Here is an 11668-nt window from a genome sequence, read left to right as displayed (position 1 = left end):
CATTGACAACGGTGAAACCCTACATGAGCTTGCCATGGAAGGAGACTTGCGTGTTTGATGAAGAAGACAGTAGGAAAGTAGAGATTCAGAAGATGGAGCATCTCCAAAACCCCAACCTATTCTCCATTACTGCAAAACAAGTAACCATTTCATGTTCTTTTGCTTTTCACAATCAATCCTGATAATTTCTGATCTCCTGAATAAGATTTACAAGATAACCATCGCTTGCTTCAAGCCGACAATCTCCGTGGGATCGACCCTTGCTCACGCAAGGTATTACTTGGACGACCCAGTGCACTTGCTGGTTAGTTGTGCGGGATTGCAAAAGTGTTATTGCAATTTCGTGCACCAGTAAACCTCATGCCCCTCTCTGTAATGGAGAAATTAGGGATCTTTGAGGTGCAAGCTGCAAGAATCTCATTAGAGATGGCAGACAACTCAAGAAAACAAGCCTATGGACTTGTAGAGGATGTTCTGGTAAAAGTTGAAGACCATTACATCCCTACTGACTTCATAGTCCTAGAGACTGGGAAGTGCATGAATGAATCCATCATCCTTGGCAGACCCTTCCTAGCCACAGCAAAGGCTGTGATTGATGTTGATAGAGGAGAGTTGATCATTCAAGTGAATGAAAAATCCTTGGTGTTTAAGGCCCAAGGACATCCCTCTATCATCATGGAGAGGAAGCATGAAGAGCTTCTCTCAAATCAGAGACAAACAGAGCCCCCACAGTCAAACTCTAAGTTTGGTGTTGGGAGGCCACAACCAAACTCTAAGTTTGGTGTTGAACCCCCACATTCAAACTCTAAGTTTGGTGTTGGGAGGTTCCAACATTGCTCTGATCATTTGTGAGGCTCCATGAGAGCCATCTGTCAAGCTACTGACATTAAAGAAGCGCTTGTTGGGAGGCAATGAATCTATCCATCTTCTTCAAGGGGCATGAGGGGACCTCGGGGATCACCTTCTTCAAGGCCACAACTTCATAGAAGTGGTCTTGATGCACCCTTGAGATGAATCTATCCATCTCCCATGACTCGGAGGTGGAAGCTTTTGCCTTCCCTTTCCTCTTTCTAGAGGTTTCTCCGGCCTTGGATGCCATAAATGGTTATGGAAAAACAAAAAAGCAATGCTTTTACCACACCAAACTTAAAATGTTTGCTCGTCCTCGAGCAAAAGAAGAAAGAAGAGAGTAGAAGAAGAAGAAATGAGGAGAAAGGGAATGGCTTTGTATTCGGCCAAAGGGGAGAGAGATGGTGTTTAAGGTGTGTGAAAATGAAGGAGTGAAGGAGGGTTTATATAGGAGAGGGGGAGAGGGTTGTTCGGCCATTTGAGGGTGGGTTTGGGTGGAAAAGTGGTTTGAATTTGAATGGAGGGGTAGGTGGGGTTTTATGAAGGATGGATGTGAGTGGTGAAGAGAAAGAAGGGATTTGATAGGTGAGGGGTTTTTGGGGAAGAGGTGTTGAGGTGATTGGTGAAGAAGAGAGAGAGTGTGGTAGGGTAGGTGGGGATCCTGTGGGGTCCACAGATCCTGAGGTGTCAAGGAAAAGTCATCCCTGCACCAAATGGTATGCAAAATCACGTTTTGTGCCATTTCTGGCGTTAAACGCCGGGCTGGTGCCCATTCCTGGCGTTTAACGCCAGGTTCTTGCCCTTTTCTGGCGTTTAACGCCAGTCTGGTGCCCCTTTCTGGCGTTAAACGCCCAGAATGGTGCCAGACTGGGCGTTAAACGCCCAACAGCTAACCTTACTGGCGTTTGAACGCCAGTAAGTGCGTCCTCCAGGGTGTGCTATTTTTCTTCTTGTTTTTCATTCTGTTTTTGCTTTTTTCATTGATTTTGTGACTTCTTATGATCATCAACCTACAAAAAAGATAAAATAACAAAAGAAAATAGTTAATTATAAAACATTGGGTTGCCTCCCAACAAGCGCTTCTTTAATGTCATTAGCTTGACAGAGGACTCTCATGGAGCCTCACAGATACTCAGAGCCATGTTGGAACCTCCCAACACCAAACTTAGAGTTTGAATGTGGGGGTTCAACACCAAACTTAGAGTTTGGTTGTGGCCTCCCAACACCAAACTTAGAGTTTGACTGTGGGGGCTCTGTTTGGCTCTGTTTTGAGAGAAGCTCTTCATGCTTCTTCTCCATGGTGATAGAGGGATATCCTTGGGCCTTAAACACCAAGGATTCTTCATTCACTTGAATGATCAGTTCGCCTCTATCAACATCAATCACAGCCTTTGCTGTGGCTAGGAAGGGTCTGCCAAGGATGATGGTTTCATCCGTGCACTTCCCAGTCTCTAGGACTATGAAATCAGCAGGGATGTAATGGTTTTCAATTTTCACCAAAACATCCTCTACAAGTCCATGAGCTTGTTTTCTTGAGTTGTCTGCCATCTCTAGTGAGATTTTTGCAGCTTGCACCTCAAAGATCCCTAGCTTTTCCATTACAGAGAGGGGCATGAGGTTTACACTTGACCCTAAGTCACACAAGGCCTTCTTGAAGGTCATGGTGCCTATGGCACAAGGTATTGAAAACTTCCCAGGATCCTGCCTCTTTTGAGGCAGTTTCTGCCTAGACAAGTCATCCAGTTCTTTGGTGAGCAAAGGGGGTTCATCCTCCCAAGTCTCATTTCCAAATAACTTGTCATTTAGCTTCATGATTGCTCCAAGGTATTTAGCAACTTGCTCTTCAGTGACATACTCATCCTCTTCAGAGGAAGAATACTCATCAGAGCTCATGAATGGCAGAAGTAATTCCAATGGAATCTCTATGGTCTCATTTTGAGCCTTAGATTCCCATGGTTCCTCATTGGGGAACTCAATGGAGGCCAGTGCACGCCCATTGAGGTCTTCCTCAGTGGCGTTCACTGCCTCTCCTTCCTCCCAGAATTCGGCCATGTTAATGGCTTTGCACTCTCCTTTTGGATTTTCTTCTGTGTTGCTTGGGAGAGTACTAGGAGGGAGTCCAGTAACTTTCTTGCTCAGCTGACCCACTTGTCCTTCCAAATTTCTGATGGAGGACCTTGTTTCAGTCATGAAACTTTGAGTGGTTTTGATTAGATCAGAGACCATTGTTGCTAAGTCAGAGGTATTCTGCTTAGAACTCTCTGTCTGTTGCTGAGAAGATGATGGAAAAGGCTTGCCATTGCTAAACCTGTTTCTTCCACCATTATTGTTATTGAAACCTTGTTGAGGTCTTTCTTGATTCTTCCATGAGAAATTTGGGTGATTTCTCCATGAAGAATTGTAGGTGTTTCCATAGGGTTCTCCTAGGTAATTCGCCTCTTCCATTGAAGGGTTCTCAGGATCATATGCTTCTTCTTCAGATGAAGCATCTTTAGTACTGCTTGGTGCATTTTGCATTCCAGACAGACTTTGAGAGATCAAATTGACTTGTTGAGTCAATATCTTGTTCTGAGCCAATATGGCATTCAGAGTATCAATCTCAAGAACTCCTTTCTTCTGATTAGCCCCATTGTTCACAGGATTCCTTTCAGAAGTGTACATGAATTGGTTATTTGCAACCATTTCAATTAGTTCTTGAGCTTCTGTAGGCGTCTTCTTCAGATGAAGAGATCCTCCAGCAGAGCTATCCAAAGACATCTTGGATAGTTCAGAGAGACCATCATAGAAAATACCTATGATGCTCCATTCAGAAAGCATGTCAGAAGGACACTTTCTGATTAATTGTTTGTATCTTTCCCAAGCTTCATAGAGGGATTCTCCATCCTTTTGTCTGAAGGTTTGGACTTCCACTCTAAGCTTGCTCAATTTTTGAGGTGGAAAGAACTTTGCCAAGAAGGCATTGACTAGCTTTTCCCATGAGTCCAGGCTTTCTTTGGGTTGTGAGTCCAACCATGTTCTGGCTCTGTCTCTTACAGCAAAAGGGAATAGCATAAGTCTATAGACCTCAGGGTCTACCCCATTAGTCTTGACAGTGTCACAGATTTGCAAGAACTCAGCTAAAAACTGATGAGGATCTTCCAATGGAAGTCCATGGAACTTGCAATTCTGTTGCATTAGAGAAACTAATTGAGGCTTAAGCTCAAAGTTGTTTGCTCCAATGGCAGGGATAGAGATGCTTCTCCCATAGAAGTCGGGAGTAGGTGCAGTAAAGTCACCCAGCACCTTCCTTGCATTGTTTGCATTGTTGTTGTTTTCGGCTGCCATGTGTTCTTCTTCTTTGAAGAATTCGGTCAGGTCCTCTAAAGAGAGTTGTGCTTTGGCTTCTCTTAGCTTTCTCTTCAAGGTCCTTTCAGGTTCAGGATCAGGCTCAACAAGAATGCTGTTGTCTTTGCTCCTGCTCATAAGAAAGAGAAGGGAACAAGAAAATGTGGAATCCTCTATGTCACAGTATAGAGATTCCTTGAAGTGTCAGATGAAAAGAAGAGTAGAAGACAGAAGTAGAAAATTCGAACTTATCAAAGGAGATGGAGTTCGAATTTTGCATTAAGGAATAGTGTTAGTCCATAAATAGAAGGATGTGAGGAGAAGGGAAGTAATTTTCGAAAATTGAGTGAAAGATTTTGAAAATATTTTTGAAAAACATTACTTAATTTTCAAAAATGAGAGTGGGAAAGAAATAAGATGATTTTTGAAAAAGATTTTGAAATTAGAAATAAAAAAGATTTGATTGAAAACTATTTTGAAAAAATGAGGTTAAGAAGATATGATTGATTTTAAAAATATGTGATTGAAAAGATATGATTTGAAAACAATTTTAAAAAGATTTGATTTTAAAAATTAGTAACTTGGCTATCAAGAAAAGATATGATTTAAACATTAAACCTTTCTCAACAGAAAAGGCAACATACTTGAAATGTTGAATCAAATCATTAATTGATAGTAAGTGTCTTTGAAAAAGGAAAGGAATTGATTTTGAAAACATTTGATTGAAAAGATATGATTTGAAAAAGATTTGATTTTGAAAAACTTTGAAAAACTTGAAAAAATTTGATTTGAAAACAAAATTCTCCCCATTGTGCCATCCTGGCGTTAAACGCCCAGAATGGTGCACATTCTGGCGTTTAACGCCCAAAACTATACCCTTTTGGGCGTTAAACGCCCAACCAGGTACCCTGGCTGGCGTTTAAACGCCAGTCTGTCCTTCTTCACTGGGCGTTTTGAACGCCCAGCTTTTTCTGTGCAATTCCTCTGCTGTATGTTCTGAATCTTCAATTCTCTGTATTATTGACTTGAAAAGACACAAATTAAAAATATTTTTGGATTTTTAATAATCAAAATGCAACTAAAATCAAATAACAATGCATGCAAGATACCAAACTTAGCAGTTTGTATACTACTGAGACCAACAATATGAGAATGCATATGAGACACACAAAACATTCAAGTCAATAGAATTCAAAGATCAGAGCACGGAAATCATCAATAATTACTTGAAGATCCTTAAGACACATGAATGAATGCATGCAATTGACACCAAACTTAAGATGAGACACTAGACTCAAACAAGAAATTTTTGGATTTTATGATTTTTTGATTTTTTTGTGTTTTTCGAAAATTAAGTGGAAAAATATATCAAAATTCTTAATGAGAATTCCAGGAATCAGTGCAATGCTAGTCTAAGACTCCGGTCCAGGAATTAGACATGGCTTCACAGCCAGCCAAGCTTTCAAAGAAAGCTTCGGTTCAAAACACTAGACATGGCCAAAGGCCAGCCAAGCCTTAGCAGATCACTGCTCCAAGAGCAAGATTGATAAAAATCAACAAGTTCTTGTGATGATAAGTTGAAACCTCGGTCCAATGAGATTAGACATGGCTTCTCAGCCAGCCAGACTTCAACAAATCATCATGAAACTCTAGAATTCATCTTCAAGAATTTCGAAAAAAAATACCTAATCTAAGCAACAAGATGAACCGTCAGTTGTCCAAACTGAACAATCCCCGGCAACGGCGCCAAAAACTTGGTGCTGTTGCCGGATCTTGGCACTGATGTTACCAAAAGCTTGCTCAAAACTTGAACAATCCCCGGCAACGGCGCCAAAAACTTGGTGCGCGAAATTGTGAACAATACTTTTCACAACTCTCATAATCCCCGGTCATGAACTCCAAAAACTTGGTAGCTCAATTCCATGGCATTACACAACTTCGCACAACTAACCAGCAAGTGCACTGGGTCGTCCAAGTAATACCTTACGTGAGTAAGGGTCGATCCCACGGAGATTGTTAGTATGAAGCAAGCTATGGTCATCTTGCAAATCTTAGTCAGGCAGACTCAAATGGATATGGTGATGAACAAAAATAACATAAAAGATAGAGATAGAGGTACTTATGTAATTCATTGGTAGGAACTTCAGATAAGCGCATGAAGATGCCTTCCCTTCCGTCTCTCTGCTTTCCTACTGTCTTCATCCAATCCTTCTTATTCCTTTCCATGGCAAGCTTGTGTAGGGTTTCACCGTTGTCAATGGCTACCTCCCATCCTCTCAGTGAAAACGATTGCATATGCTCTGTCACAGCACGCAGAATTCAGCTGTCGGTTCTCGGTCAGGCCGGAATAGAATCCATTGATTCTTTTGCGTCTGTCACTAACGCCCCGCCTGCTAGGAGTTTGAAGCACGTCACAGTCATTCAATCATTGAATCCTACTCAGAATACCACAGACAAGGTTTAGACCTTCCGGATTCTCTTGAATGCCGCCATCAGTTCTCGCCTATACCACGAAGATTCCGGTTAAAGAATCCAAGAGATAAACATTAGAGCCTCGTTTGCTTGTAGAACAAGAGTGGTTGTCAGTCACTTTGTTCATGAGTGAGAATGATGATGAGCGTCACATAATCATCACATTCATCATGTTCTTGGGTGCAAATGAATATCTTGGACAAAGAACAAGCGGAATTGAATAGAAGAACAATAGTAATTGTATTAATACTCGAGGTACAGCAGAGCTCCACACCTTAATCTATGGTGTGTAGAAACTCCACCGTTGAAAATACATAAGCATAAGGTCTAGGCATGGCCGAATGGCCAGCCTCCCAAATTGAGTTCAATCATAAAACATGATCAAAAGCTCTGGATGATCTAAGAACTAGGTGTCCAAAGATGAAAATACAATAGTAAAAGGTCCTACTTATAGAAAACTAGTAGCCTAGGGTGTACAGAGATGAGTAAATGACATAAAAATCCACTTCCGGGCCCACTTGGTGTGTGCTTGGGCTGAGCAATGAAGCAATTTCGTGTAGAGACTCTTCTTGGAGTTAAACGCCAGCTTTTATTCCAGTTTGGGCGTTTAATTCCCATTTGGGTGCCAGTTCCAGCGTTTAACGCTGGGATTCCTGAGGGTGACTTTGAACGCCGGTTTGGGCCATCAAATCTTGGCAAAGTATGGACTATCATATATTGCTGGAAAGCCCAGGATGTCTACTTTTCAACGCCGTTGAGAGAGTGCCAATTGGGCTTCTGTAGCTCCAGAAAATCCACTTCGAGTGCAGGGAGGTCAGAATCCAACAGCATCTGCAGTCCTTTTTAGTCTCTGAATCAGATTTTTGCTCAGGTCCCTCAATTTCAGCCAGAAAATACCTGAAATCACAGAAAAACACACAAACTCATAGTAAAGTCCAGAAAAGTGATTTTTAACTAAAAACTAATAAAAATATACTAAAAACTAACTAGATCATACCAAAAACATACTAAAAACAATGCCAAAAAGTGTATAAATTATCCGCTCATCAGCAAGCTGCAAGAATCTCACTAGAGATGGCAGACAATTCAAGAAAACAAGCTTATGGACTTGTAGAGGATGTTTTGGTGAAGATTGAAGACCATTACATCCCTGCTGATTTCATAGTCCTAGAGACTGGGAAGTGCATGGATGAATCCATCATCCTTGGCAGACCCTTCCTAGCCACAACTAAGGCTGTGATTGATGTTGATGGAGGTGAACTGATCATTCAAGTGAATGAAGAATATTTTGTGTTTAAGGCTCAAGGATATCCCTCTGTCACCATGGAGAGGAAGCATGAAGAGCTTCTCTCAAATCAGAGCCAAATAGAGCCCCCACAGTCAAACTCTAAGTTTGGTGTTGGGAGGCCACAACCAAACTCTAAGTTTGGTGTTGAACCCCCACATTCAAACTCTAAGTTTGGTGTTGGGAGGTTCCAACATTGCTCTGAGCATTTGTGAGGCTCCATGAGAGCCCTCTGTCAAGCTACTGACATTAAAGAAGCGCTTGTTGGGAGGCAACCCAATGTCATATTTTATCTATTTTTCTTTGTTATTTTATATTTTCTGTAGGTTGATGATCATGAGAAGTCACAAAATCAATTGAAAAAGCAAAAACAGAATGAAAAACAGGAAGAAAAACAGCACACCCTGGAGGAAGAACCTACTGGCGTTTAAACGCCAGTAAGGTTAGCAGATGGGCGTTTAACGCCCAGTCTGGCACCATTCTGGGCGTTTAACGCCAGAAAGGGGCACCAGACTGGCGTTAAACGCCAAGAAAGGGCAAGAACCTGGCGTTAAACGCCAGAAATGGGCACCAGCCCGGCGTTTAACGCCAAAATTGGCTCAAAACGCATTTTTTGCATGCCATTTGGTGCAGAGATGACTTTTTCTTGACACCTCAAGATCTGTGGACCCCACAGGATCCCCACCAACCCCACCACCCTCTTTCTTCTTCACCCATTCATACAACCTAAACACCACTTCTCCACCTCTTTGGCCGAACACAAAGCCATTCCCTTCTTCCTCATTTCTTCTTCTTCTACTCTCTTCTTTCTTCTTTTGCTCGAGGACGAGCAAACCTTTTAAGTTTGGTGTGGTAAAAGCATTGCTTTTTGTTTTTCCATAACCATTTATGGCATCCAAGGCCGGAGAAACCTCTAGAAAGAGGAAAGGGAAGGCAAAAGCTTCCACCTCCGAGTCATGGGAGATGGAGAGATTCATCTCAAGGGTGCATCAAGACCACTTCTATGAAGTTGTGGCCATGAAGAAGGTGATCCTTGAGGTCCCTTTCAAACTAGAAGGGTCAACTTTGATCAAAGGTTGGACCAAGTCCTCACAGACATTTGTGAAGAGGGCGCCCAATGGAAGAAAGATTCAAGAGGGAAGCCGGTTCAACTGAGAAGGCATGACCTCAAGCCCATCACTAAGAAAAGGATGGAGCAAACAAGAGATCCCACTCATCATGAAATCCCTGAGATACCTCAAGGGATGCACTTTCCTCCACAAAACTATTGGGAGCAACTGAACACCTCCCTAGGAGAATTGAGTTCCAACATGGGACAACTAAGGGTGGAGCACCAAGAACATTCCATCCTCCTCCATGAAATTAGAGAAGATCAAAGAATCATGAGAGAGGAGCAACAAAGACAAGGAAGAGACATTGAGGAGCTCAAGCACTCCATAAGACCTTCAAGAGGAAGAACAAGCCGCCATCACTGAGGTGGACCCGTTCTTTAATTTCCTTGTTCTTTATTTTCTTGTTTTTCGAATTTTTATGCTTATGTTTGTCCATGTTTGTGTCTTGTGATCATTAGTGTCTATGCCTTAAAGTTATGAATGTCCTATGAATCCATCACCTTTCTTAAATGAAAACTGTTTTTATTACAAAAGAACAAGAAGTACAGGATTTCGAATTCATCTTTAAAACTAGCTTAATTAGTTTGATGTGGTGACAATACTTTTTGTTTTCTGAATGTATGCTTGAACAGTGCATATGTCTTTTGAATTTGTTGTTCATGAATGTTAAAATTGTTGGCTCTTGAAAGAATGATGAAAAAGGAGACATGTTACTGAGGATCTGAAAAATCATAAAAATGATTCTTGAAGCAAGAAAAAGCAGTGAATACAAAAAAAAAGAGAAAGGAAAAAAAAAGAGAAAGAGAAAAAGAAAGAAAAAGAAAGAAATAAAGTTGTGATCCAAGGCAAAAAGAGTGTGCTTAAGAACCCTGGACACCTCTAATTGGGGACTTTAGCAAAGCTGAGTCACAATCTGGAAAGGTTCACCCAATTATGTGTCTGTGGCATGTATGTATCCGGTGGTAATACTGGAAGACAGAGTGCTTTGGGCCACGGCCAAGACTCAATAAGTAGCTGTGTTCAAGAATCATCATACTTAACTAGGAGAATCAATAACACTATGTGGATTCTGAGTTCTTAAAGAAGCCAATCATTCTGAATTTCAAAGGATAAAGTGAGATGCCAAAACTGTTCGGAGGCAAAAAGCTACTAGTCCCGCTCATCTAATTTGGAGCTAAGTTTCATTGATAATTTGGAGTCTATAGTATATTCTCTTCTTTTTATCTTATTTTATTTTCAGTTGCTTGGGGACAAGCAACAATTTAAGTTTGGTGTTGTGATGAGCGGATAATTTATACGCTTTTTGGCATTGTTTTTAGTATGTTTTTAGTATGTTTTAGTTAGTTTTTAGTATATTTTTATTAATTTTTTAATTAAAATTCACTTTTCTGGACTTTACTATGAGTTTGTGTGTTTTTCTGTGATTTCAGGTATTTTCTGGCTGAAATTGAGGGACCTGAGCAAAAATCTGATTCAGAGACTGAAAAGGACTGCAGATGCTGTTGGATTCTGACCTCCCTGCACTCGAAGTGGATTTTCTAGAGCTACAGAAGCCCAATTGGCGCGCTCTCAACGGCGTTGGAAAGTAGACATCCTAGGCTTTCCAGCAATATATGATAGTTCATACTTTGCCCAAGATTTGATGGCCCAAACTGGCGTTCAAAGTCACCTTCAGAATTCCCAGCGTTAAACGCCGGAACTGGCACCAAAATGGGAGTTAAACGCCCAAACTGGCATAAAAGCTGGCGTTTAACTCCAAGAAGAGTCTCTACACGAAAAATGCTTCATTGCTCAGCCCAAGCACACACCAAGTGGGCCCAGAAGTGGATTTTTATGTCATTTACTCATCTTTGTAATTCCTAAGCTACTAGTTCCCTATAAGTAGGACCTTTTACTATTGTATTTTCATCTGGGTTCTTCTGGTTCCCTCTCTGGGGCCGAAACCAATGATCACTCTTGTTCTTATGTATTTTCAACGGTGGAGTTTCTACACACCATAGATTAAGGTGTGGAGCTCTGCTGTACCTCGAGTATTAATGCAATTACTATTGTTCTTCTATTCAATTCCGCTTGTTCTTGTTCTAAGATATCACTTGTTCTTCAACTTGATGAATGTGATGATCCGTGACACTCATCATCATTCTCACCTATGAACGTGTGCCTGACAACCACCTCCGTTCTACCTTAGATTGGGTGGATATCTCTTGGATTCTTTAACCGGAATCTTCGTGGTATAAGCTAGAACTGATGGCGGCATTCAAGAGAATCCGGAAGGTCTAAACCTTGTCTGTGGTATTCTGAGTAGGATTCAATGATTGAATGACTGTGACGAGCTTCAAACTCCTGAGGGCGGGGCATTAGTGACAGACGCAAAAGAATCACTGGATTCTATTCCGGCCTGATCGAGAACCGACAGATGGATAGCCGTGCCGTGACAGGGTGCGTTGAACATTTCCACTGAGAGGATGGGAGGTAGCCATTGACAACGGTGAAACCCTTGCATACAGCTTGCCATGGAAAGGAGTAAGAAGGATTGGATGAAGACAGTAGGAAAGCAGAGAGACGGAAGGGACAAAGCATCTCCATTCGCTTATCTGAAGCTCTCACCAATGATATACATAAGTAT

The 11668-nt window shown here is 41.5% G+C and overlaps 1 non-coding gene across 1 annotated transcript; it reads left to right on the top strand.

Annotated features, from left to right (window-relative positions):
* Positions 1-3660: 3660 nt before the first annotated feature.
* LOC130947064 (small nucleolar RNA R71) lies at positions 3661-3768 on the top strand. The gene has a single exon (XR_009072476.1). It is a non-coding gene; the product is annotated as a small nucleolar RNA R71 (small nucleolar RNA).
* The last annotated feature ends 7900 nt before the right edge of the window (positions 3769-11668 follow it).

The sequence above is a fragment of the Arachis stenosperma genome, chromosome 8 (genome assembly GCF_014773155.1).
Source record: "Arachis stenosperma cultivar V10309 chromosome 8, arast.V10309.gnm1.PFL2, whole genome shotgun sequence".
Taxonomy (NCBI): Eukaryota; Viridiplantae; Streptophyta; class Magnoliopsida; order Fabales; family Fabaceae; genus Arachis; species Arachis stenosperma.
The sequence above is the reverse complement of the archived record's forward strand: the minus strand, read 5'-3'. Positions and strand labels throughout refer to the sequence as shown.